Source organism: Parasteatoda tepidariorum, chromosome 4 (assembly GCF_982258835.1).
Source record: "Parasteatoda tepidariorum strain Cologne lab strain chromosome 4, Ptep-v5.0, whole genome shotgun sequence".
Lineage (NCBI taxonomy): Eukaryota > Metazoa > Arthropoda > Arachnida > Araneae > Theridiidae > Parasteatoda > Parasteatoda tepidariorum.
In genome coordinates, this window is record NC_141758.1 from 101,498,611 (window position 1) to 101,525,729 (window position 27,119).

Here is a 27,119-nt window from a genome sequence, read left to right on the forward strand (position 1 = left end):
AATTCAAGATTAGGCGAGTTTGTAATAGTCATGTTGCGATGAACGGAAAATTTAAATATTTACAATTAAAAATATTTCAGATCATTATGAAACTAAATAAAGCAATACAAAGTGTACTTACTCCAAGCGCTATAGCAAAAACCATCTGGCGTCATAGCAAAGCCATCAGGCACCGCAGCGTGAACGATGAAGCATAATTATGACTTCCATCTGGCGCTATATTGAGAGTCCAATCGGGCACCTGTGCAAGATTAATCAGGTGCCTTGATAAGCTTAGAAACGGCATTTAATTCCTGGAAAATAAAATTAATAATTTACTATTGAAAGATAAAATAACAGCGATTATTCAATGTTTGATTAAGCCAAACTCAAAATAAATATGGGAAAACACAACCTATTTGAGGGGATATATATATATATATATATGTAATAACAGGGCTCCAACCCTGTTATTAGTGTTGTCTTTAGCTTGAAATAATTGCAGTCATAAGCCATCAGACGTTCTAAACAGGTTTATTAAATGTAGGCTGGCATTGCTAACAGTTGGCGTCCAAGCTCCCTACGGGAGGGGAATGGACAAGACTCCGGACAATTCCGGCACAGCTTATCAGGATCACATTATGATGAAAAAGGACACGCAAAACTATGCGTTCTTAGGTTTTATACCAACATAGATTTTAGGTAAAAAGGCACACTGTCGTACATTCCTTGTAACCTTACGCATTAAGGAAAATCATTTCTGCTTCCTTATATGGAAGTGAACGAGGGAACGATTCTAAAAATAACTCTTCCCTTGAAATATAAATCTATTTATATTTCAATGGAATGTTTTCAGCCTTGAATTCCCAAAATAGAATCTCTCTACGCTTATTCTTTAACAAAGACATTTTATGAAAACGAAAGAGATTTAATTCTTTTATTAATACAAAAGTATTTACTTTTTGTATTACATATATATATATATATATATATATATATATATATATATATATATATATATATATATATATATATATATATATATATATATATATATATATATATATATTATATATATATATATATATATATATATATATATATATACACTCAAATAGCCTTGTTTAGAGTGATAGGGGTGAAAGCAAGCTGTCCAGGTCGAAGAATAAGTTGTCCTGGCGAAATCTGCAACTGAAGGCTCTGGCCCACCTTTGGCTATCGTGCCAAATAAGTTGAGTAAAAACACAAATAGACTTACTTTGCAGCTTTCCTACTGATTGGAAGCAGCTTTAAAAAAAACTTAAGTATTTTGCAAAAAAATCTTTCATAATACTAATAACTAAGTTCACACTGATACATTTCGAACACTACTATAAAACCACGTTTTTCTTCGTGAAGTGAGCATAAATCCAAAGTTACAAAATAAATTTGTACGTTTTTGTTTAGATTGACTGTATGGTAAAACCCTGAGGTATTCAGAGGTAAAAAATGCAAAGTTGTAATACAGCAATTTTTTTTTTTTTTTAATATAGCTATCAATCTTGATACTTTTGAAACTTTGAATAACTTAGATTTAATTTTCAAGCTTACGTTACAAGCTTAAACATTACTTCAGTCTAAATTAAAACCGTAGCAAATAAAATTTAGAAACGCTTTTCCTGAAAAAGCAAGTTTAATCAGTAATATTACTTTTAATAAAGTTACAAGAATGTATATCTAAAAGTTCTTTTTCTCTCGATATCTCAAAGCTGAAGGGACGCTAAAAATAATTTCGAAGTAGCGAGTTTTCGAGATGAGTTCAAAAATATATGCTCTAAAAAGTAAAAATAAAAAATAAAAAAAATAATAAATTCTTAAATAGTATTCTGAAACGTAGAATCATAGTACTTAATAAATCTTAATAAAGATAATAGTTGACAATAAGTCTAAATAAAGCAATTATAATTCATTTTTAAAAACAACAAAAATACAAAAGAATTCGTTTACAATAAACTTGCATTAATAGAGTTTATTAAAATTGATAATTAATTTGATAATTGTTATAATTCGCGTTGATAATTCATTTTTTACTTCGAAAAGAGTTCGACATAACAAGGCTCAGACAAGAAACTCATCGACATAAAAATCGATATTAATATTAGGTGAAAATATGATGGAAAAGGATTTTTTTGACAAAGCAAGGTTTTTGAGATATCAAGTTTTTACCGTAATAATTGCATTTTTAGTGTAATTACATCGATTTCTAATTTAATAAAAAATTTCCTTTTAACACAAAGATAATTTTTATCAGAAAAAAAGTTCAATTTATTTATTTCATTATTAGTGATCAAAATAAGGTAAGCGTAAAATAAATGATTTTAAATGAAAAATTCGAAATTAAAATATCGAAAATAAAATTAATAAATAAATTTAAAAGTGAGGATTTTACTTTCAGTTCAGTTAAACTTGATTCGATAAAATCGCATACTTTTCTAAAAAAATATAAATTACCTTTAGATGCCGTAGTTAATATAAATAAAAAGTACTGAATATTTTGCATTAAATTAAATTTAAGTGTAAATAGAAATTGCAATTGTATTTTTTTAAAAAATTCTTATTCAATTTTCTTCTTAGTCAACTTTTAAGTTGTTAACTCAAAATTACGTCGGTTGTTCAGCGACGGCCATAAAGTAAAATCCAAAATGTATCCGAATTCAATTTAAGTAAATGTTCGGGTATAACCTAATTACTCAAGTAATTAAAACCCCTAAATAAAAATAAATGTTTAATTGAATAATCATTTAAGTATTTAAAGCCAGGTCTTCAAATAAAAAAATATAAAAGATTACTTACATTCAAAACAGAACTTCAAAGAAAAATGGAAGAAAAAAATTTTCTTTTCACAGTTCAATACATGGAACATTCAAAAGGTATAAGATAGAAGGAAAATGCAAATTAAAGTACTTGCGGTTTTCCGATTCGCTAAGAGTTAGTGACGCAATACAGCTGTCACCTCCTTCCTCCCTACTACTACCTTGTTTTCAATCGTAGTTGCAAAGAGGATTAAAATGTTAATTTTGAAATTTGAACTTTTATACATCTCGCCAAATCTAACTCATGGAAGAAATAATGATTATGGAGAAATATTTAACTAAATAGAAGCAATCTTACGACTTTAAAAGAAAGTTTTCTTTTAAAATTAAATTTCAACTTTTGCAAAATTTAGCAACTGCTGTTAATAATTATTTTACTCATGTGTCATTCCATCTGCAAGTTACTCAAAACAAATTGAGTGTTTAATTATATTCAAGCAAACTCTAAATTAACAGTAAAATAATAATAGGCTTACCCATTTTGGTTTAGTTCTAGAAATAATTTGTTTTTACAACAATTTTTAGAAAAATTTATATGTTTTTACAACGATTTCTTGCAAAACAAATGTATTGTTTTTACAACGATAACTTGTGTTCACGAATTTGATTTTACCATTTTTTATAAATAATCCAGGAGAGAGGGGAAGAGATATCTCCTGAACTTTATAAAATTAGCATTTCTAAAATACGAGCTTTTGCAATGGTTAAATGTAAGATGTCCCTGAAACATAAGAGTGGGGGACATCGGTTAAGATTCCTTCTAAATATTTACCGAACTTTCTCAATATCTTTCCCCTTCCAAAAAAAAAAGCTCATTTTTATTTAGTAAAAATTTCAGATGCTCAATATATGGTCAGTTAGTTGCACTCATTGATTAGCTCCATAAAAGTGGAAAATGATAGGAAAAAAATGTACAAAAAAAGTGAACATCCTGATAACTTTTGATCCAATAATTAAATTTCACTTATGATTCGAGAGTTTAATCTTAATATGCAAATTAATTCGTGCAGACAATATTTTTTGTTACGAAACCAGACACAATAGCATACTTTCTCTAAATAAACATGTGATGCGATGGATAAAATTAAAAAAGGTTGAACAAAATCGGTCGAATAGTTCCTGAGAAAGCTAATTAAAAAAAAACTCTTTAAAATTTGATTATTCAGAATCTGCTCAACCGAAATCGCTAAAATGTTTGTATCTAAAATTATATTCTTAAAAATGATGTAAAAGTTGCGAACCTTACACTTCAAAATATTTTTTTAACAATTATTACATAAAATAATAAAAAATATTATATATTTACTAATATTTATTTTTTGCGTCTTAGGATAAAAGAATTGGATATCTTAGGATAAATGTATCTTAGGATAAACAAATTAGGATAAACGAATTTTTCAACAAATTCGGATATTTGATCACCCAAAATATAAAGGATAGTCGCAACTTGGGAAATATGGTTTCCATAGTTTGTCAAGAGAGTGATCCAAATTTTGATTCCCATAATGTAAATTTCATTTTCTGTGTATTTCGCCATATCTCAAAAAGTTTTTAAGTGAAATAAAAAAAATTTCCATGCAGAAAATAACTTTTTATAGATATTTATTATTTTTTAACAATTTATTTAATAATAGTGTGTCACTCTATCTTTGCGAGACGTTTCACAAATTTGGTTCGTTATGTAAGCCCACTTAATGATGACAAAGGATTTTGCAGGTATTTATTTCGTCATCTCTGGATTAATTATGCATTAAAAATAAAATATGAAATTATACGCAATCTACATGACATTTAAATTCCGGAGCTCTACCGCTCCCTTCTAGTTCATACTCTCCCTAGTCCAGCTGACCCTCAGGTCAGGGGTCAATCAAATGCGTGGGAGAGGAATCAGGATCCTGGCAATCCCTATTGAAAAAGCCTGTTCGCATCTAACAAGGGAAACTAGGGAAGTGTGACTCGCCAATTTTGAAATAAACTAGTGGGATGTATGCCTTATGAGAAATAATTTTAGGGGGCAACATTCGTTTCGGCCCATAGAAGGTCTTGTGAGAGATAAAAAATAATTCAATAAATAGAAAAATCGGTATTTTATTACTTGTTGTTGTTGTAGTTCATTTACGTCGCACTAGAGCTGCTCAATGGGGTATGGGCGACGGTCTGGGAAACATCCCTGAGAATGATCCGAAGACATACCATCACAATTTTGATCCTCTGCTGAGGGGATGGCACCCCCGCTTCGGTAGCCCTACGACGTGCACGTGAAGTCGAGCATTTTATTACTTCAATGCAGACTATTAGTTATTGAAATTGTCTCATACTCCAATTAATTTGTAACTAATTGGTTCATTAATTACTTTTCTAATTAATAAATTAATTGGCAAGCAAATTAATTAATTAATCATTAAGCAATTATTAATTAATTAATAATTAATTGTGTATCAATTATTAATTAATTAATTTATTTATTTGCAATTACGTACTCCAATTAATTTAGAAAAAAAAAAATTTTTTTTAAATTTTTTAAAAGTTTGATGTCAATTTTTTTTTAAAATTAACCTAACAGGTTTTTCTAAAAAACTACAGATATATAAAATTTTCGAAATTAATTTTGACAATAAATATGCATTATATAGTACGTGAAAGTACCACAAAATTAATTGGAGTATGAGATAATTACAATGACTAATAGTCTGCATTGAAGTAATAAAATACCTATTTTTCCATATATTGAATTATTTTTTATCTCTCACAGGACCTTCTATGGGCCGAAACAAATGTTGCCCCCTAAAATTATTCCTCATAAGGCATACATCCCACTAGTTTATTTCAAAATTGGCGAATCACACTTCCCTAGTTTCCCTTGTAAGTGCAAACTAAATGGATGCCAAGCTCCTAGCGCGAACACATATCAACGCCAACTCTTGAAACGAAGTTGTTAAGTCTTCTTTTCATTTGCTTTCATAAATCGTGTGAAATGAGGGGGGAAAATACTTCTTATATAATCAATTAACAAGCAATAAGAATTAATAAAAATGGTATCTAAAAATCTCAACAAATCTACGCCATTCTGTTCGCATTTAAAGAAACTGATGAAAAAATAATAAATGTTGTTTATTGCAGACGAAATTCTTCTACAGCGAAACATAAATATTCTTTATCTCGCACTTTATTTTTGTTAAGGGTAATTTGATTTGTCAGCATAATATGCGCAATTTTTAGTGGTCCAATCAAAGCCAATGTTCTTGAAACGTCATATAGTTGTTTCTTTTAGAAGAACGAATGTTCTCCTTAGTTATCGAAATTTGTCACCAAGTCTAGCATTCCAGTAAGACCAAACTATTACCTTTTCAAATAATTCTAGAATATACATCGTAAAGGATAGCACGAATTAAATTTCTGTCGGACGTGTTTAACTTTTAACAGCTTTTATATTGTTTTTAAAGCATACTTGTATAATTTGATAGCTAAATAAAACGGAACTATACACAGTGACGTTTGATTACTTAAATCCTATACTGCAGTGGTCTTGCAACGGAGTACAAACATCACTAATAAACACAAAAATAGAATTGTGGGTTGGACAAATAAAATAAAAAATGCAGAAATATGAAAAAGAGTTTCAACAAAAAATATTTGGGACAAATATATGCTCATTTTTTTTTTCTTTGAATAATATAAATTTAAGGTGTTTTACGAGTTCTTGACTAAATTCTTCATAATTTCTACCATTTTTATCAAAAAAATCCTAACTCTGCATTCGACATGATATTAATGCGAACAAGATGGAACATTATACATATCGTATAGACGTAAAATATCCTCAGGGGTAGACGGATCATGGGTTTAGAATACCCATGCTGTCGAGCTAACCTAAGCAGGTTTTCATGACACGCATTTATGCAGCTAGACTAGACGTATCAACCAAATTCTTATTCTGTGGCACCACTGAAGTGTGAATCGTGCTCCTTTTTTTTTTTTTAGCAATAAAAAATTTAGCATGCCAGGAGATGTAATTTTTCTATAGCAATTCTTATAGATTTTTCAGTTTTTTCTTCGATTTTCTATTACACTTCGTGTAATAATAGCGCATAAGTTAAATCGCTGATCAGTTATCCCACCTGATCTTTTTTTTTAAAGAACCAATAAGTAAGTAAAATAGAAAAAGTTATCAAATTACATATAACGCAAAATAAATAAATGAAGAAAAAACCTTATTAAACAATAGAATTTATATCGGTGATTTTAACAAGATTAATAATGATTAATTACAAAATTTGAAATCTGTGTAAACGAATTTAATAAGTTATTTTATATTTGCGTAAATTATTTTATATTTGCGTAAATTATTTTATATTTGCGAAAGTATTATTTAGTGATATAGATAAAAATGACAAAAAATATCATTAAAGATGGCAAAATTTCTAAATTCTTAGTTAAATTTGATGAAATGTTAAGCTTAAAATAACATAAAAGTTTGAAGTGGCGATACTGCGTGGAACCCAAACGATACTGTGTACTTCAGATAGCAAAACCGCATTTGTTTACTTTGACATAAACTAATTCTAGAGGGGTGGAATAAAAAACGAGGAAGGGAATTAATAACAAAAATATTACTAGAGTAAATACGAACGGTTTTAATTTTTTTTTATCCAGAAAATAAATACTCGTTATCTAAAAATTTAAATTGTCACATATCGTCGCTTTGAAACTAAACCGTGGTAAATCAAAAAAGCAAGTTTTTCAGGAGAGCGATTTCAAACTTTCTGAGCTAATGCTAATCGCGGCAATGCGATGACGATTTATCTGCTCTCTAAATTAACTTTATGGAACTATAAAGATAACAGGTTGTTTTTCTTTAAGAGTGACTTTTTTTACACAAAATGACCCCAAAATCTCATTTTTCGACTTTTTTGAGTTACAACGGTTTAGTTTCAAAGCGACGATATATCAAGGCATTTAAAGATGCAGTGATCAAGAAAAACTCAAAACGTATTTCTTTATAAAGAAATAAAATATGCCCAATGCCTTAAAAGCTTCAAAAGTAAAATATAGCTTTTTAAACACAGCCTAATATAGCTTAATTTATAGCTTAAAGTACAGTAAAATATAGCTTAATTTAACACAGATATAAAAAATAACATTAGTTAAATCATCGTAAAAATAGCATTAATAAAATAATAGTTAAAAAATAATATTAGCTATAAATAGGTTAATACAGACAAATAAAAATAAAAGATTACTTACATTGAAAGGAAAGATTAAACAAGCAATCCACGCTTCTCAACAAAAGACAAAATCGAGAACTGAGCAAGAAAATGCTTTTCAGAATACTGAAGACTCATTTAGAGTGACGCAACAGAGCAATCGCCTAAATCAATTAAATAACAATTTTAAACATAGTTATAAAATAAATGAAAATAAAAACAAACAGAAATTCAAATATACAATAAATGTATAAACGAAAATTGAAACTTGCTAGATAAATCCAAAACATTACCTTTAATCTTCTCTAATTTTCAAAAATCTAATATATGACGCTCTTTCAGATAGATAATAAAACCAAATAATAAAATTTCAACAATAGAATGCATCGAATTAGAATTAATTACTTCACTAGAAGAAAGAGAATACGTACTAACTTGGGTTTTCTAGGGTTGTTATAATCTTCAACTGTTTCCCCCTCATTTGCTATTTGGAAAGTTCCTAACTAATGTCGCCAATTTAAAATTCGCTGATTAAAAAAGTTTGAAGCAAATGCTGCACGGAATTTTAAAATCCAGATTTTCTTTAAGTATATATAAGTTGCGCAAAGTGCTTTACACACAGCTTGAAAAATACTGACATAAATCAGAACTAGATACGAGAACGAAATAATTTATTACGCATTTAAATCATTTAGTCAGAAACATAATGATGCATTTTATTAAAACAGACGATTTTATATTGGTTATGATTTTCAAAATAGTTTTATTTATTTCAATTTTTAAACCCTTGCTTTTGAGTAAAACAATAAATATCCAAATTTCTTACGATTTTTTTTCTTCTTTTTTTTTTGCACCATGATTTTGTCACTACGTTTTAGTTAACTTGCTTTCGTGCCTATGAGGACGTGCCTTACTGTAAAAATTCGTCCCATTTCCGTCTGACTAGACAGTTCAATTCTCATTTGTAGCGCCAAACTTCATGCTAGTTTATATCGTTACGCTATTTCCACACATAAAATGTATTACCATTTTGTGACCAAACTGGAATTTATCGTCAGTAGAAGTTTCAACCAATTAACTAATGTGCTCAAATGCTATCTTGAGCTTTATAACTAATAACAATGCATGTTCCAATTATTTCAAAATATAGTTTAATCCTAAAAGCAGGAGCATGGCCAAAAGTTATATTCCTTCATGTGAATTTTACGTATTTCTCGGCATCTTGAGATTTTTTAAGATAATTGAAAAGAATTTGAACTCAAATATTAAATTGTTTTAATCTAGAAAGTCCCTGCAAAAAAATAACTTTTTTAAGCTTTTTTTATTATTTTATATAATAATAGTAAAAAAAAAATAGACAAATTTTCACGAATGTTATTTTTGATGTCAAAACACAAAAGGTGAGTAAAATCAGTTTCACAGTTTTTGAGCAATGAAATAATTCGATTAGCTTTATATGCAGGGTTGGGGTTTTGGACGTCCTAAACTGGTTTTGGACAGGACACGTGGGTTTCACTCTCTTAAACTGGGTAAAACTGTCCTAAACTGGGTAAAACTGTCCTAAACTGGGTAAAACTGTCCTAAACTGTCTTAAAGTGTCCAAAACCATGAACTCTGGTACAAGGTAAAAATTCTATAGGTGTAACCATTGTACGCATAATAATTACATGTATCAATAAATATTTGATATTTTTTATACAATTTACTATAACTTATTAAAGGAAAATAGTATAATATAATAGGAAAAGGTTTATAATTTTTGAAGCTCCCCAATTCATTGAACAACAAAAGTGAATACCTAATCCTTTAAATATAAATATGCTTTTAATACTGATAATTAATATTTTTGCATAAGGATAAATATGGCAATATTAAAAAATAATACTTTTTCTTAAAAAAATACTAAATTTGTTCAAAAATTAACCTTTTCTTTTTCACAATATTTTTTTTAAAAAAATGTTAATTTCTGCATCACAGGATGATAAAAAAGACATCTATTTTTTAAAAAAACTGTTTTTGAATATAAATATATTAGTTTAAATTGAAAACATAAAATAACTGAAAAATGTATTAACACTTTTGAAGGGCATAACATCAGTTACTGACACTGGTGATGCATCACCACTATGCTAAAAGAATTAAACATGAATGAAATAAAAGTATTCTTGAATAGTACTATAGATAAATAAACCTGTTTATGATGAACCAAGCACTTAGTCCCTAATATTTTAACCTGTATGGCAAGGCCAAACTTCAGTTATGCACTATTGAATGAGAGGACCAATTGAACTTGATTACTGATTCATCTTCCTTTGTTTAAATTCAAACAATATTAATGAAACATTATACTTTTAAAAACAAATATTCTCTAGTATATTTAATTATCAATATGTTATTAGTTCTATATTTATTTTACCTCTTAAATATTGTTCAGATAAAATTGTGACATAATTTGAGTAAAAGGGTTTTGGACAGTTTAAGACAGTTTTGGACAAAGGGATTTTGGACAGGACGGTTTAAACCAGGGTTTAAACCGTGGATTAATCCATTCTGTCCTAAACCTTGCCAACCCTGTTTATATGTTATCAAGATATGGCAACATATTTAAAATTAAAGTAAGGATCTTCAAACTTTTGACCGCTCTCTGGCTCAAACTATTGAGACATATTTTTTTTCTTCAGATTGCGGCTATCCCCATACTTTGAGGATCGAAAATCTCGGAATCCATCCAATAAAAAAAGGGGGGTACGTTTATTATACAGGAGGAAAGGAACGTCTTTGAATTTGATTCCTAACTTAAAATATCGTCTGCACTCATTAATTTGCATTTTTATGGTTAAATTTATATACAAGGCTACGTTGTCTGTAATGTAGGACGCATATATTGGACCGAATATTCCATAGAGCCACGTTATATATAATGTAGCATTTTTTGTTTTCTATTTGTTTTTTCTTTTCATTTATTTTATAATTTTGCCTAGATTTGTGATTGAATTGGGGTTTTTTTCGCATTGTTTTTTTTCTTTAACAATGTTTTTTTTTTTTAAAGATTTATGCCAAAATTTGATGGAAGTTGAATGGTAGTCGTTTATTATTGGTTATTGAATAGTTATTATTGAGTAATTATCACGTATTAACTTGTTGTAAAGCTATTCAATCTTTACTAGGTTATTTTAGGAAGGATAAGTTATTAAAATGTTTACATTTGTATAAAATTCAAAAATTATTTACTCGCAACTGGCAGAACAAGGAATTATGCTCTTTTTATATTAATTCAGTTAAAAATTGTATGAATTGGTGACGAATACATAATTACTATCAATTAGTTACAAAAGTGCAAATAGTGTATATGGAGCTAGCACTATTATTTCATGAACTCAAAATTTAATATTCATTGTGATTTCAATAGTTTTAAATCTATCTAACTTCCCAATTTTAAGTTATTTTCTCAAAATTTCATACTTTTTAAAGTAGGTCATTTCAATATTAGTCAATATATTTTAAAATAGATAAAAAACATAATAAGTTAAAATTTAGAGCCATTTAAGGGTTCAATGTTCCCCTCCGAAGCAGTGAAATAAAAAGCCAACCCTGAATACAAGGGAACTTTTGGATCACGCATTGGAACAAATTAACCTTCTGGACGGCCCTATTGATGGAACTAACCAGAATTTGCTTTGCAACTGGAGGAAAACCACGAAAAGTGGCAAGGAGTTTTAAAATAAGATCCATTTATCACAGAGGATATTTTAAGTCAACATCGTGATCGATGAGACAAGTGCTGTCTATTGTATTACATTGAAGCGTAAACTGCGGAAACCTCTTACGGTTAACCCGATGCCAAAGTGATTTTAACCTTAACTGTATACCTTTGATACCTCAGCACCGTAGTTGTTGCTACTTTATTAGCTATTATAGTATGGAGCTCTATATAATGGCTCACATAATAAGGGGCCCTATAAAATAGCCCATATAATGTGGCTGTATATTATAGTTTGTATAATATGTAGCCCTATATTATAGCCCATACAATATGTGGCCATTTATAATTAACATTTCCCCCGCCCCCACTCTGCGAGCATTATAAAATGTAAAATTGAAACCTACTTGTTAAATTCATTAGTTTCAATCTTCTTAATTTTTTAAATATATAATCTTAAAATAACTTAAAGTAATAAACGCAGATTTAGCATTTTTTTTACTAGCATATCTAGAAGTGAATACGATTTACTCCACTGAGAGAGAGAATACTTCTTATCTATTTTTAAAAAAATATTTCAATTCAGTTTTGATTTTCCAGGGTTGCTATAATCTTAATAATGCAATTTCACATTTGCAATGTTCCAATCTAAAGTCGCCAAATTATAATCCCCGATTAATAAAACTTGAATTTAATGTTACTTACAATTTTTACATTTTGGGTTTCCTAAAGAGTATTAAAATGTGTTGAAAATGCTTTGTTATTTTAAAAACTGCTGACAAAGATCACACATTGAAACGAAACATTTTATTTCTAATTTCAATTTTATGGTCGAAAACATAATAATGTCTCTAATGGGCTGATAAAGCGGCGCAACTCAAAAAATCATGTTTTGAGATAAGTGGGTTTAAAGTTTCGTTGCATAAGAAATGCTTTAGTTTGCTTAAACAAAAATTATCTTTAAGTTAAATAATAAGTTGTGCTAGTATTGCTGCTGAAAAGAATGTGTATTTTCATATTTACACCTGTTCTTAGTCAAAACTAATGTTTTTTGAGTTGTGCCACTATTGCAGTCCATGAGTTATGTATTTTATTTAAACAAAAGATTTTGTATAGGTTTACAATTTTCGAAATCGTTGTTTTTTATCTCGAATTTTTAAACTGTTGTTTCGAATAAAACAATACCTTTCTAAATTTCTTTTCAAATCTATATAAATTTCTTTTTGATCTAAAATTCTAAATTTTGTTGAAGTTTTTTTTTTACAGAATCATTTTGTTACTACCTTTTAGTTAACTAGTTTCCGTGCCTGTCAGGATGGAAAGTCGTCAACTTTCCGATTGACTAGAGCGGTTAAATTTCATTCAGAGCACCTTACTTCATCCTAGTTTGATTCGTTTCCGGTCTACATTTTATGACTAAAATGAGTTTATTGTCAATAAAATTTCTTTTAACTAATCAAGAACTTTTCTAAGAACTTCTTAAGCGAATCGAACCTTTTTTAAATGCAATACTAAAATTATTTTAACCGAATATAGTTAAAAACTACAAATAATTTTTCACAAGTATTTCTTATTAATTACTATTTGATTCAAAAATAGTAAAAATAAACTTTGAATTGTAAAGTTTACAAATGGCAAAATATAAAGATTGAACAAAATCGGTCGAAAAGTTTTCAATCTGCGATACTCAAATAGTGTTCCGCAGACCCCTATGGGTACCGTGGAAAGATCACAGGAGTTCCGTGAGTTTGGACATTTGTACCTAAATTTTAGTTAATATGCAAGCAATAAAACTGACAGATAAACTATTAAGAAAACAGAACTTTTTTTTAAAAAAAATTCTAGTTTTTATAGATTAATAATTCCTCTCTCAAAACATTTCTGTAGTAATTTTTTCAAAATAAAAATCTTAGTAAGGAAAAGGAGAGGAATAAAAATTTAATCCAACTTAAAAAAATGAAGTTATTTTCAAAGTCATTGTAGGTATTTACTTTCAAAAGATTTGTAACAAACATATTTAAAGATTTTTCAAAAGTAACAACAATATTCATGTTAAATAGTTTTGTCAAATCAAAGTAAATATAATCCTTTAATATAGTTAAATTACTATAGAAGAAAAATAAAATCCACCGATAAGGGGCAAGATTGTGAAATTTATCGGGTGACCACTTACCACTAGAGGTAGATTTATTGGTGGCCGCTTTTTCCTTTCCACCTTTTTTTTGCGTTATAAGCATATTGATAATGATTTTTCTTCTAAATTATTATAAAAATATTATTCTTAGTTTAAAAAGGATGTTATTTAAATTTTAAGATAATATTATTTTAAAAAATGTATTATATTTATCATTATAACATCATGTTTTAAGAAAAAACAATTTAAAAAAAAGGAAGAAAATATAATAGGTTTGATTTTGGAATGGTTTTTCTCATAATCAATTTTAAACTTCTTTAATAGAATTAATTATATATAAAAACATTTTGGAAAATTGAGTCTCCTAGTTAAACATAAAATATTAAGGTTAGAATAAAATATTAAGGTTAGGATACCCAGAATAAAATTCAATCAGGAGTCGACAAAAATAGGCGAACAATATTTTATTTAAAACTTGCATTTCAACCGGTTACCACTCAATAAAAAAACACCGTTGTATTAATAACTTAATCGCCAAATTCAACTTCACGTACTAAGGATTATAAATTTCGTTTTTAAATCACCAAATTCATTTTACCGTGAAACCTTTGTATCACTAAATTAAAAGGTTTCTTGATTTATTTGTACTTTTTAAATTTTATAAGACAATGCATTGCCAAAATGTCATTTTCTATGCTTCAGATCGGAAACATCGATTAAGCAGATAGAGAAAAAAAATTTCACTTTAAATTAGTTACTTCAAATTTGAGAACTATAATAGAAGCTGTATTCTAAAATAAAAACAACTATTTTTATCAAATGTACTACTATACTTAGACACATAAAAAGAGATTTCATAATAAATAAAATTAAAATTTTAAAAATTACGTTTTTTAAGTCGAAGTTGAGCGAAAGAAGAAAACAATTCATCTTTGCCTTAATTAAAACCATAAATGTAGGGCTAAATGTTCTGAAAGACGGGAAGGGGTAATTTTGGGTATTAGCATTTATTACAATGGAATTACTTTCTTCTTTAAAAATATTAAAAACTTTACATTTTATAACTTTTCTTTTTCTTATTGTTTGAATTTACGTCAGAAAGTGGTTAAAATTTCTATTTTGGATAACAATGGAGCTTTAGCTTACAAATTTTAAAAAAAAAAAAAAAAAAGTTACTTGCTGTAGCCAAGGTCCGAGCACCATTGAAAATTTAAGAACTCTAGCTAGGCGAAAAGTGGTCAATTTCTTTTGGTAAAAAAAATTCTATCCAGCAATAAAATTAAGGTGACATTTGCTTGAGGATTTGAGGGATTTTGTAACACATACATTGTCAATTTTGTGAAAAAGCTCCAGTTGAGATTCTAGCTAATCGGAAAGATGACGATATTTCGATTGACGATAAATGCTGCTTTTAGCGATCAGAAAAATGATCAAAACTGTCCATTTAGCAATAAGTACCTGTTAAATTCTGAGTGCTCGTCGGAGAAATGTCGAAGTTTTCAAGATTCCAGCCTAATACAAACGATATAAATTTTAGAAGATCATTAACTTTTTATAGTAGGCATGTTAAGATAAGGAAAATAAATATGGAACAAAATTGGAGATTTGATGAGTTACGCACATTAATTTTGAAGTTCCCATAATAAGGAGGGAAAAAACTCAAAAATACAGAATCAAATATTCTTAGATCAATAAGTTTCAATAACATTAAAAATTACGACGAAGAAAAAATAATAAACCGCTAAACAAAGCTAAATTCGATAAAAATGAGAATTTACTTACAAACTCTATTTAAATATACTTAGTTTTGGAAATGCCTTAAATTTTCTGCATTTATTTTCGACAGAAAATACATTAATTCTTTACAATTATCTGAAAACGTTGAAAAAATCGTTTGGAATAAGCAAAAACTAAAAGATTCGAAATATCCATACTGTCACGCCTCTGAAAATTGTCGCTATTGTATAAAAAATGTGTTTTAAGTTTTTTACAAAATTCACAACAAGAGATAGGAAGAAAATGAAAGAAATATAACTAAAATTAATAAGAAAAATCGAAAAATTACTTACACTCAAACTTAACTAAACAATAAAAATGTCTCAAATTCGAACTTATTATTTGCCACAGTACGAGAAAAAAAAGAAGAATTCGAAAGGAAATGTTTTAAATGAACTTTAATAAATCTCGCCAAATCAAACGGCATCATATTTCACCTCTTTAGGAGTTGCGCGTGCGCAGCAGGTTTTTGCAACGACGTGATATATATATATATATATATATATATATATATATATATATATATATATATATATATATATATTGTGTGTTTTTCACTTATTTATTTTCAAGAGTTTTTTAATACGTTTCTTGTATTTGTTTCCATTATTTTTATTATTTGCTTTGCATTTTTTAAAATTTTTATCCCTAAGTTATAAAAAAAAAAGATAAAACTGTATATTATGAAGAAAATTTCATTCAATTATACTTATATTATTGCATATAATTGCACGAAGTTACTTGATCAGCGATTAATTAAATCTTTGGATGTTTCAAATGATTTTAAATTGTTCCAAAATAATAACTGTTGTTCAGGAATCAAATTTCCAAGGTTTTTTATTGAGTGTCTTTTTTATCATCTGTGGAAGGAGCCCTGTGGCAGAATTTTTTCGAGCTATCTGCGACAAAATTCTCTAGCACTATTATCGTTCAGCAAGATACTTTTAATAATAACAGGGGTCTATCTAGGTTTTTCTGAGAGGTACCTATTTTGTGAAAATTTAGAAATAATTTGTGAAAAATTAAAAATTATATAAAAAAAATCAACACAAAAATATAGTAAAAATATGAATTTATCGTGTCTTAAGGGTTACAAAAATAAAATTTTAAGAAAAGTATTTTTTTCCTAAAGTTGAATTTGTGAAACTACCGTTTTTCCTAAAGTTGAATTTGTGAAACTACCGTTTTTCCTAAAATTGAATTTGTGAAGGTACCGCTAAACGGTAGTAAATTCGGCCTGGACAGACCCCTGAATAACTACTAATATCTTACTGATTTAAAATCTCAAAAGCGCTGTGTTTACAAAAAAAAACTTTTTCATTTTATAATAGAACTTGTAATAATTTTTTATTCCAATATTATGGGTTATATTCTCAAAAAAAAAATTGGGGGGGGGAGCAATGCAGAAATCATTCCTTCTTCACATTTTGTAAATAATCATCACAATAAAAAAAAAAATTAAAAATCATGAAATCGCTAGTAGTAATAGCCGAAAAAAAACTGACGACGAAATCATGCGAAACAGAGTTCTGAAATGCGTATTTCGTTTGGAGATTAGGTTGTTATAATAAATAATATCGTAAAAAAATATTGAATTTAAAAATTATGGAGAAATCAATAGCAATAACTGTCAAAAATTATTGCCTTAAAAAGTAAATAATCAAATGCACGATTCGAATTTTCCATATTGTTTAAATGTAACTGGATATTAAATCCACGTGAAAATCAATAATATACAATCGAAACATTACATCTATTTACGATACTATCGACGTAAATTGAGCTAGTCAAAAAGTGATTATCTAAATGCATCATTCAAATATTACGTGTTAACTTTTGTTGAAAAGAATAGTAATTTTTTTTTTTTACTTCTTAAAAGAAAATCTTTCTGCAAGAACTTTGTAATATTCTGCGACAATGTCGCTGTGTCGCTACGATTCTGCCACAGGGGTAAGGAGTGTCTCGTGTAGAAAGTTTAATTTTTTCTTTGCAACGGACGATTTTAAGAACTCAACATCTGTCTAGTTGTCATCTTTGAAAGAATTCTTCAATTATCAATTCAAAAATTTTAATCCTTCTTTGGAATATCATCTTCACCATCTTATTCAAGTATGATAAAATGCGGTTAAAATAAATAATCTATCAGAATTTATCACATTTGCTAGCTGCTATTATTAACCCCTTCCTTCTCGCTCCCGTGAAAATGACGGGGTGAGATTTCGCCTGCTATTTCTCGCTCCCGTGATATTGACGGGCTGGAGTGTTCAGTAGTAACGCGCCAATAAGAATAAAACTAATTCATTTCTTTTGCCTGGAAAACATTTCATTTCTCATTTTACACGCCTGGTGGCAGTACCAGGATATTTTTAAGATAATTGTAGATAGTTTATTTTAAACTACTTGCAGCACTAATCAAATACGTAATACAAATACAAAAGCCAAAAAATAGGCACTTTTATGACCGTTTTCTTGAAAATTAACCGATCGTTAAGGGGTTAATACAAATTTGAATACAGCGTTATCTTATGGTTCTCAGAGGATGACGTCACAAATCTACTGAGAGACCTTGACTCTCGGTGGCTATGAATTAACTTGCTCTTCTCTTTAGCCTTGGTTGCGCATTTAAAGTTTCTTTCCATTAAATATATATTCAAATGTTTCTTCATTACTTTACATAGTTAATGTTCATATTTTTCGTCAGGTTTCAGAACATAATGATATCAAAACAAAAAGTCTTTGCAAATAGAATAGTATTTTCAAAGAAAAGTTTGCAATGTTAGATATTTTAACATGACCTGCCAGCTATTCAGAAAAAAAAGTCATTTTTAACTGAAGAAAACCCAAAAATAACAGTAAAATAATAGACAAAACCTTTTTGGTTTGGTTCTAGAAATAATTTATTTTTACAACTCTAGGAGAGAAAGATTAAAAAAGAAGTGTAAGGCAGCTTGAGAGTGGGTTTCAAAACAAAGCTCCTTCCAAATATTTACCAAACTTTTTCAATATATCCGGAAAAAATATTTGTTCATTAAAAAAATATAGATACTTAATGTATGGGCAGTCAACTGCCCGCATAAATTAGCTCCAAAAAAGGGGAAACTTTTATGAAAAAATGCACAGAGGGTGAAATTAAAAGTGAACACCCTGAATACTTTTGATCTAATGACTGGATTTTCACGTACTAGGAGTCACTTAATACAATTCGAAGGTGTAATCTTAAATATGCTAATTAATTCGCGCAAGCAATATTTATAGTTATGAAATCAGCCACCATAACTTACTTTTTCTAAATATAAATGTATTTTTTTCTATGTATTCGAACTCGCGATCCTCAAAATATAGGTTTTAGCAGTAATCTATAAAATATGTTCACAATAGTTTTTCCTAAATCTACAGGGAGACAAAATGTTTCGGCTGGAGAGGGGTCGAAAGTTTGGACCCCTTAATTTTATAACATCCTTTTCATGAGGGTTTTGCGTATTCGCATTTTCTAATATTTGAATAAATATTTTTACTTTTTCTCAAAGCACATGAAAAAGACATTTTGATTTTTAAGGATTAAAACGTCCATATTGAGATTTTCCATTGTTTCACTATATATGTTCCTTCTAATCAATGCACATCAGAATATGTTACGACCCACGAGAGAATTTTTTTTTAATTATTGCCGATATAAGTTCCAAGCTATTTCTTAAATACTTAAGATTATTCTTAAATGTTAAGCATTAACATGTTTTTTCAGCGTACCTCTTGCTAAAAAAATATCGATAGATAGCATAAAATGCATGGCATACCTTTAAATAAATAGGCAACAATTGCTAACAAGGAAATGCTCCTAAAAGTTAGAATTAACAAAATTAATAACCCTTAGAATTAACAAAAAAAGAAGAACTGATAGAAAATCCATAGCCAGAAAATTAGCTGCTGAATTACAACGGCAAAATTATAAAATAATTTATAACAAAATTGAAATTTTCAACTCAACTTTGCATGACGAGAATCCAACGAGAAACATCCGAGAACATAAAGTAATCCAAATTTTTAATTTAGGATTTTAAATTTGGAGAGTGAGTTTGCATTCGAAACTATTGGAATTCGGATTTAATCATACATTTTGCGTTTCCGCCACCCGTGCCGCATTTTCTATTCGATAAGAAATTGCAAGATTTTAAAGGAGTTATAAAACTGATTTTGATTATACAGGGTGCGTAGCCAAATAATTCAACAAAAAATAAGCACATTTTAAGCATTTTTCAAGCACTCAAAAAATATACTTAAGCACTTAAAAAAAATATCATAATTAGTAAGGGTTGGAAAGATTTTGACAATCGACAGTTTTATATTGTTTTAACCGTCATGTCAAAAAAAAAACCTTTTGGCATTGTTTTTGACAATTGTCAAAAATCATGAAATTTTGAATTATGTAAAACGAATGACGTTTTCCTACGTTACGGACTGACTATACGCCGAAATAGATAGGGGTTGAATTATGAAAACGTTGAATAGAAAGAACAATATTAACTGTGTTTTTTGCATAATTTGAAGTGAAAATCAACATAGTATAGGAAAAATCTAATTTTGAAAAAGGGAAAATTAAGCTCTTTTTAAAAACACCCAATGAAAACAGCACCTTTAAGGGCTTTTAAAAAACGAAAATCGAAAATAAGCACCTTTAAGCACTTTTTAAAAACGCTATGTACCCTGTTATATTAAACACTACGCATAAATTTCAGTCCTTGTTAAATCCTTTATAAAATTAATTTTGCTTATATTAAACACTAAACATAAATGACAGCCCTAAGTTATTCTAAGTTCTCAGTTAAGTAAGTTATTTCCTTTGATACAGGAAACAACCGAGACTAAAATCGTTCTTCTTGAAGATTTGGCAAAAATGATAGGTCAACATTTTGAGTCTTTCAGGTTCCATTAATTGTTTCGGTATTTCTTGCTCTATATTCATTAGAGATAGATCAGATTTGAAGTGAAAAATAGATTTGAAAACACAGATGCCGCTCATTATATGAAATTATGGACTTTTACAGTTTCGGAAAAAAGGAAACTTTATTTTTGATGAATTATAACCATTTCTTAAATATGACAAATACAAGAAAACTTCATTTTAAAAGACGGCAATTTTTATAGCATTTTTTACTCAAAAATAATATATTCTAAATTTAGAAGAAAGGCATTTTAAAACGAAAGTATGTATTTAAAAATAAATATAAAAAAGACGACAATTATTTACTTTGATTTTTAGAAAATTATGACAACTCACATTTAGGCGCATACGAATCAAATTAATCAATAATATGCCAATTACAAAAACAAAAATTATTAAATATGTTCGTTTGAATTACGTAATTATAAACTTCTTTTTTTAAAAAAAAAGTTTATATTACTGTGGGGTAATGAATTTCTCTCATAGAAGCTTTAACCTTTAAAGGGTTTAATTGAAATAAATTATTTTTAATACGATATTTACTATTTTGAAAAGATAGGATTTTATTTCATCCTTCTGCTATTATTATTGTTATTAATGAACTGTTTGGTTTTGAATTAACATCTGAATTCAAAACATCTACTAACAAATTTTTTATCCAGATAAAATTAGTAAGTATACTGGTGAAAATGACTAGTTAGTAAAAAGTAATATTGTAAATATTAACTACAGTTTTGTAAAATAAAATTATGTTTTATTACGAAACATTAATATTAATAATACAATTTCAATAAATAATTTTTCTATCATCTTAAAATGAAAATATTCCATTTATCTTTAAAAAATGCAATTAAAAAAAATGGATAGAAAAAAAATATAAAATTTGTAAAAGGATTAGGGAAGGATTTTAAAAGACTAAAATTCAAATTTTAAATGAAACAAACGATCTTGTTTTGAAAGATCAAACTTATGGAAGAGTACATTCCAGAAAATGGATGCATCACCGAATTCTTAATTAGTAATCAACAACCCCTTATACCCTTTCAAAAAAAATAGACTGATATTTACTTAACCTGCTTTTTCAAACAGCTGCTTTTACTAGCACCCACAATATAGAACAAAAAATCGTAAATAGCTTCTTAAAGCAGACGATTATTTCGGAAGATAACGATTATTATTTATCAATAATTTAAAATCTCTTCTAAACCTTTCGTCTTTGATGAACCTATTAGAATTAGCCAAACTAAGTTAAAAAGGAAAATAAGCGGAAAAAGATAAATAAAAAAAATACAATACGGGATGTAATAATTATAATTTTTTAACATGTTTACTAATGTTACATGTAACAAATTTAAACATGTGTGTTTAAACATCTAACCTTCCTAAAATAACTCTAAAACAGTCAATATTTGTAAACCATTTAATACATATTCTTGTAAAATACATTTCCATCAATTTTTTAAAAAACGAAATTCGTTCTTATTAAAAAGAACTGAAAACAAAACTATTGACAAAAAAACAATCATACTAAAATAAATGGGGAAAAAAACGAATACAAATACATACATAAACATCTTTAATAAATGTATCAAGAAAAATTGAAACTTACATTATAGATTACGCCAGTCCTATCGAAAATTCAAATTCTTCACAAATGAACAAGAAATTAATATTTATTTAAAATTTACTTTCACTCTACTAGACGAGAGCGAAGACTGAAAAGATTTTCTAGGGTTGTTATAATCTAATATTGTTTCTGTCTGCTAGTTGGAACTTGCCGAACTAAAGTCGCCAACTCAAAAGTCGCCAATTCGAAATTCGCTAATTAAAAAAGTGTGAACTTAAATGCCACATAGTATTTTTTAACATCTTGATTTTCTTGAAGTGTATTAAAATAAGTTGCGAAATACTTTGCCACTTTAAAAAATTCTAACATAAATCAGAAGTCGATACGAGAAAAAAATATTTTACTACACATTTAAATCGTGTAGAAAACGTAACGCATTTTATTAAAAGAGATGATTTTATGTAGGTCACGATTTTCGAAATTAAGTGTTTTTTCCAATTTTTTGTTATTGAATAACCTTGTTATTGACTAAAATATAACGTGTTCAAATTTCTCTCGGAGTATTTCCTTTATTTCTAGCTTTTTCCTTTGCTACCTACTTCATCAGAATCACAAAAAACTCCTTCTCGTTAGTGGAGTTTTTTCTTAAACATTTTGATATTTCAATGTTAGAGTGTGTTATCTAAAGATTGGCTTAACTTGAATATGAACAAGAGAAAAGCCATTTAAATCAGATTTCCATTTAAAGGATTTATTACATGCGATACACCAGTAAAGGCCGGGATAGTCTGGTTGGTAGGGCACTGGGCTCATGCCCAAGAGGTCGTGAATTAGGTCCCCACCGGCCGAAGACTCCCCGTGTAGTAAATGGTGACTGATGCACGTTAAATCTGTCGAGTCTCAAAGTCCTCCATGTTCCTATAACAAATCAATACCTCTGGGGATAGTGATCCAGAAGTTTCCTTGTCTTCTGGATTGGTTCAAAATTACAAGGCAACGGAGTTGAACATTAGTAGTTGTAAACCCAAAATTGGGTCGGCAGTTCAACGAAGGTTATAAAATGAAATAATATACACCAGTAATTGGTGGCTCAAGGAATAGAGCGCTTGCCTTCTAATGAATTGACCCGGGTTCGAATCCTAGTGATGGCTGGTCGATACAATTTCCGCAGTCACCGCACAATGACCACAGTGCTGACGTGAAATATCCTCAGTAGCAGACGGATCATGGGATAGAATATTTTCGCCATCACGCTAACCATGTGAGGTTTTCGTGTTTTTCCTCTCCATGTAGCGCAAATTGGGGTTAGTTCCATCAAAAAGTTCCTCACTAGGCAATTTCTTTCCGTCCAGTTCCTTTGTCTTCTGACTTGGGTTCAAAATTAAAAAAGCTATGAAGTTGAACGTTGGTAGTCTTAAACTCAAAAAAAAAAAAATGTTCCGACTGTTCGACGTCAGTAAAAAATGAAATGCATCAATAAAGTGAAACGTAATTGAGTACTTGAAATAAAAAAGTTCCTTCTCATTATAAAATACATCAATAAGGAGCCGCAGTGGCTCAGCTAATCGAGAGTTCACTTCCCATTAGGCTGGCCCAGGTTCAAATCCCAGCGGCGGCTGGTGGATACGAATTCTTCTAGGAACGATCACAGTTCTGACGTAATATATCCTCAGTGGTTGACGGAACGTGGGTTATAATCCCCTCGCCGAAATGCTAACCATATCAGGTTTTCCTGTTCAGGTAGCTCAAATGTGAGTTAGTTCCATCAAAACATCCTCCACGAAGGCTAGTTTCTCCCAATGCATGATCCAGGAGTTTCCTTGTCTTCTGCGGTGGATCAAGGCTACGGAATCGAACATTGATTGCTGCTAACTCAGAATTGGGTCAGTTGTTCATCACCGTTTATAATATACAAATGTACATTTTACTTTTTTTTATAACCGTCGTTGAACAGCCGACCCACTTTTTTGAGTTTACAACTACAATATTCAAATCCGTAGTTTTGTAATTTTGAACTCAATTCGGAAAACAAGGGAACTCTTGGATCAAGTTTTGGGAGAAATATGCCTTATTGGAAGACTTTTAGATGGAACTAACGCGCGTTTGTGTTACATGGAGAGGAAAAATGCGAAAACCTCCCACGATAAGCCTCGCGACAAGGAACTCTATGCCATCAGTCTGCCACTGAGAATATTTAACGTCAGCACTGTATTTGGTTCAAGCCGTATGCTGAATTCGTATCGACCAGCCATCGCAGGGATTCGAACCCAGTCCACCTCATTGGACGGCGAACTCTCTATCCCCTGAGCCATCACGGCTCTTATATTATACATTAACAAGGTTTTCCTTAGTCTAAACAAGAGAGGATTTATTAAAACTGTAGTGTATCTACCACTACAAAAGTACAATTCCCATTCACTAGTATATAAGCCATGTTAACTCGATTCTATGATGGGATACCTTTTCATAGAGGAAGATCGATATGGTCTGTAACTTCCCTTCCCACAAAAACAAATTTATCAGTGAGAAAGTTTCTCTTTTTATACACATAACACTCATTTCTACATATTTTTTATGCACATTTCCTTTTTATATACATTTACGCTGCATGAAGACAGTTTTTCCTAGTATGAAAAGTTTTTGAGCATTTTATACTATACCAAAACCCTTTTTGTGAATGAAAGTACTGTTTTTATATATAGAACACCTTATTCACGCTAAATTAACGAAAATATTGAAAAAGAAGTTAAAAAAATAATATAAAATAAAATAAATAAATTATCCAGAATTTTTCCTTTTTTTACTCTTTATACGCGATTTCCCGAAGGAAAAAAGCATTTTTTATCTATAGGACCCTTTCAAATATCGAAAAACACATTAAAAATATAATATAAAATAAAATAAAAACCAAAAAAAAAAAAAAAGAAATTTAAAGGGAGTTACATGGTTTCGACATGACATGACAGTAATTAAAATATCACTTGCTTTGATTGATCCTTTTATGTTTAAAAAAATATGGATTCAAATTTTGTTTCTTCTGTACATTTTATTTGCATAAATTATAATATTTTTAATCTTCTTTCATTAGCACAAAGGCACCAACAACTTCAATGCTTTTAATCAAGAAGGAGACTTTGGAAAAAATATTGTTATAACCAGTGACGAACCTATTGATAAAAATATTTATTCTGCCGAAATTACCAGAATTCCAGAAGGTTATAAACAGTTTTTTCACACTTGAAAAGTACTAGTTTCAAGAACAGCTTACAAACAAGGAATGTGTATAGTTTCAAGTTTTGAGAATGAAGAACCTGTGTTTGGAAAAACAATTATTATTTTGTGAATAGGCTCCAAAAGTTTTATTTGTGTGAATTTTTTTTAAATCTTGTTGTGTTTTTTACAATCAACTGAAAAATGTGATATAGTTAAAGTGATAGCACCAGAAAATGTATAATAAGGAATATGTAATAAGAATATTGGTTTTTCTCCAATACTCACCATCATTTACTAATTTGTAAAAAAAATTACAGTATTTTTTTTCCAAGCTGTATAAAATTTTAATCTTTTTATCCGGTAGTAAATTATGTTTGTAAAAAAGCAATTTAGTTAAATTGTAATTTTGAATTCAGATGAGGCAGAGTATATCAAGAAATTTACTATCTAGTATCTTGTTGAAATATTGAAAATTATTTTCAGATGAATCAAAATTTCAAAACTGTAAACATTGAGGTCATAACATAATTTTTATTTTAAATTACTGTAAATGAAAAAAAAGGTTTGGGTTGAATGTATTCTCTTAGTAACAAAAACATACTATCTATCATATTTTTGAGTGAATAGTTTGAACTTTTTTAATGAATGCTGTGATATGTATAAAAAATATATTATATTTAAGTTTTAAAATTTTGTTTAAAAATTATTACTTCTGTCTATGTATACGAACATTAAAGTGATTGTGGATGAATAAATTTCGTTTGAATATTGATCTGGATCTGTATATTTTTTTTTAATATTTCCAAGTTATGTTATTATTTTTACACTTCTTAATTTACTTCAAATTTATTATTTTCATACGCTAATGTAATTAATATTGGACTGTTTTCTTAATTAGAGATTGGAAGTTGACCAATCCAATATTTGTCTACTCTTTTATATAAATTTTTATTTGTGAAAGTAATATTTTCATTTTTAAATAATAAAATAATTTCAAATACATAGTAATAAGAATTTGCTTCAGGCTAAAATGAATTTTTTTTCTCTTTAAAACATTAGTGGCACTAACTCTATAGCAGTGGTTACCAGCTGGCGGCTCCCGGGCAGCAAACGGCCCGCGAGGCCATATTTTGTGGCCCGAGAACTGAAATATATTAATTGTCATTTTTTGGGGAAAATATTCGTAAAAAATCTAAATGGGTTTAGAATACCTTCCTTTCGTTAAAAAAAACCTAATTTCTTCGTTTCTGTGAAAATTAACATACCAACGGTGCGAAAAGATTTATTTCTCAAGTTTTGCATCCGAGAAAAAACTTATTCCAGAAAATATTTATTATTATCCGTAATTCAATACTTTTGTTTTGTACAACTAGATAAAAATCTGACAGTAATATTTAACGTTCTTTCAAACATTAAAAAGTCTTATATAAAATTTTGATAAAGTTGAGGCCCGCTATTTGACTGGCGTTTTTAATTGCGGCCCCCGGCCTCATGTAAGTTGGAAACCCCTGCTCTATAGCATCTGTTGGTGCTTTAGCGAATGAAATCCAAAAAGGAGTTTTAATTTTACATGTATCAAATAGAAAAGATAGAAAAGTTATTTATAGGAAAGAAAATATTTTTAAAGTGCCAAAAAGCGGAGAAAATTAGCACCATTATTAAATATGCATAAAAAAAGAAAAGATAATTTAAATCAAATTCATATTAATTAAATTATAATTTAAATCTATTAAAATTAAAAAAAATATTTTTTAT

General features: G+C 28.7%; 1 long non-coding RNA gene across 1 annotated transcript in view; it reads right to left on the reverse strand.

Moving 5' to 3' along the window:
* LOC147812090 (uncharacterized) overlaps positions 1-22,282 on the reverse strand; it is a 44,254-nt gene extending 21,972 nt beyond the window's left edge. Inside the window, exons 1-3 of the long non-coding RNA XR_015432896.1 lie at positions 22,194-22,282; positions 8,076-8,199; positions 122-293 (exon numbers count right to left, since the gene is read on the reverse strand). This is a non-coding gene — a long non-coding RNA (uncharacterized LOC147812090). The remainder of the gene's footprint in view (positions 1-121; positions 294-8,075; positions 8,200-22,193) is intronic.
* Between the last annotated feature and the right edge of the window lie 4,837 nt (positions 22,283-27,119).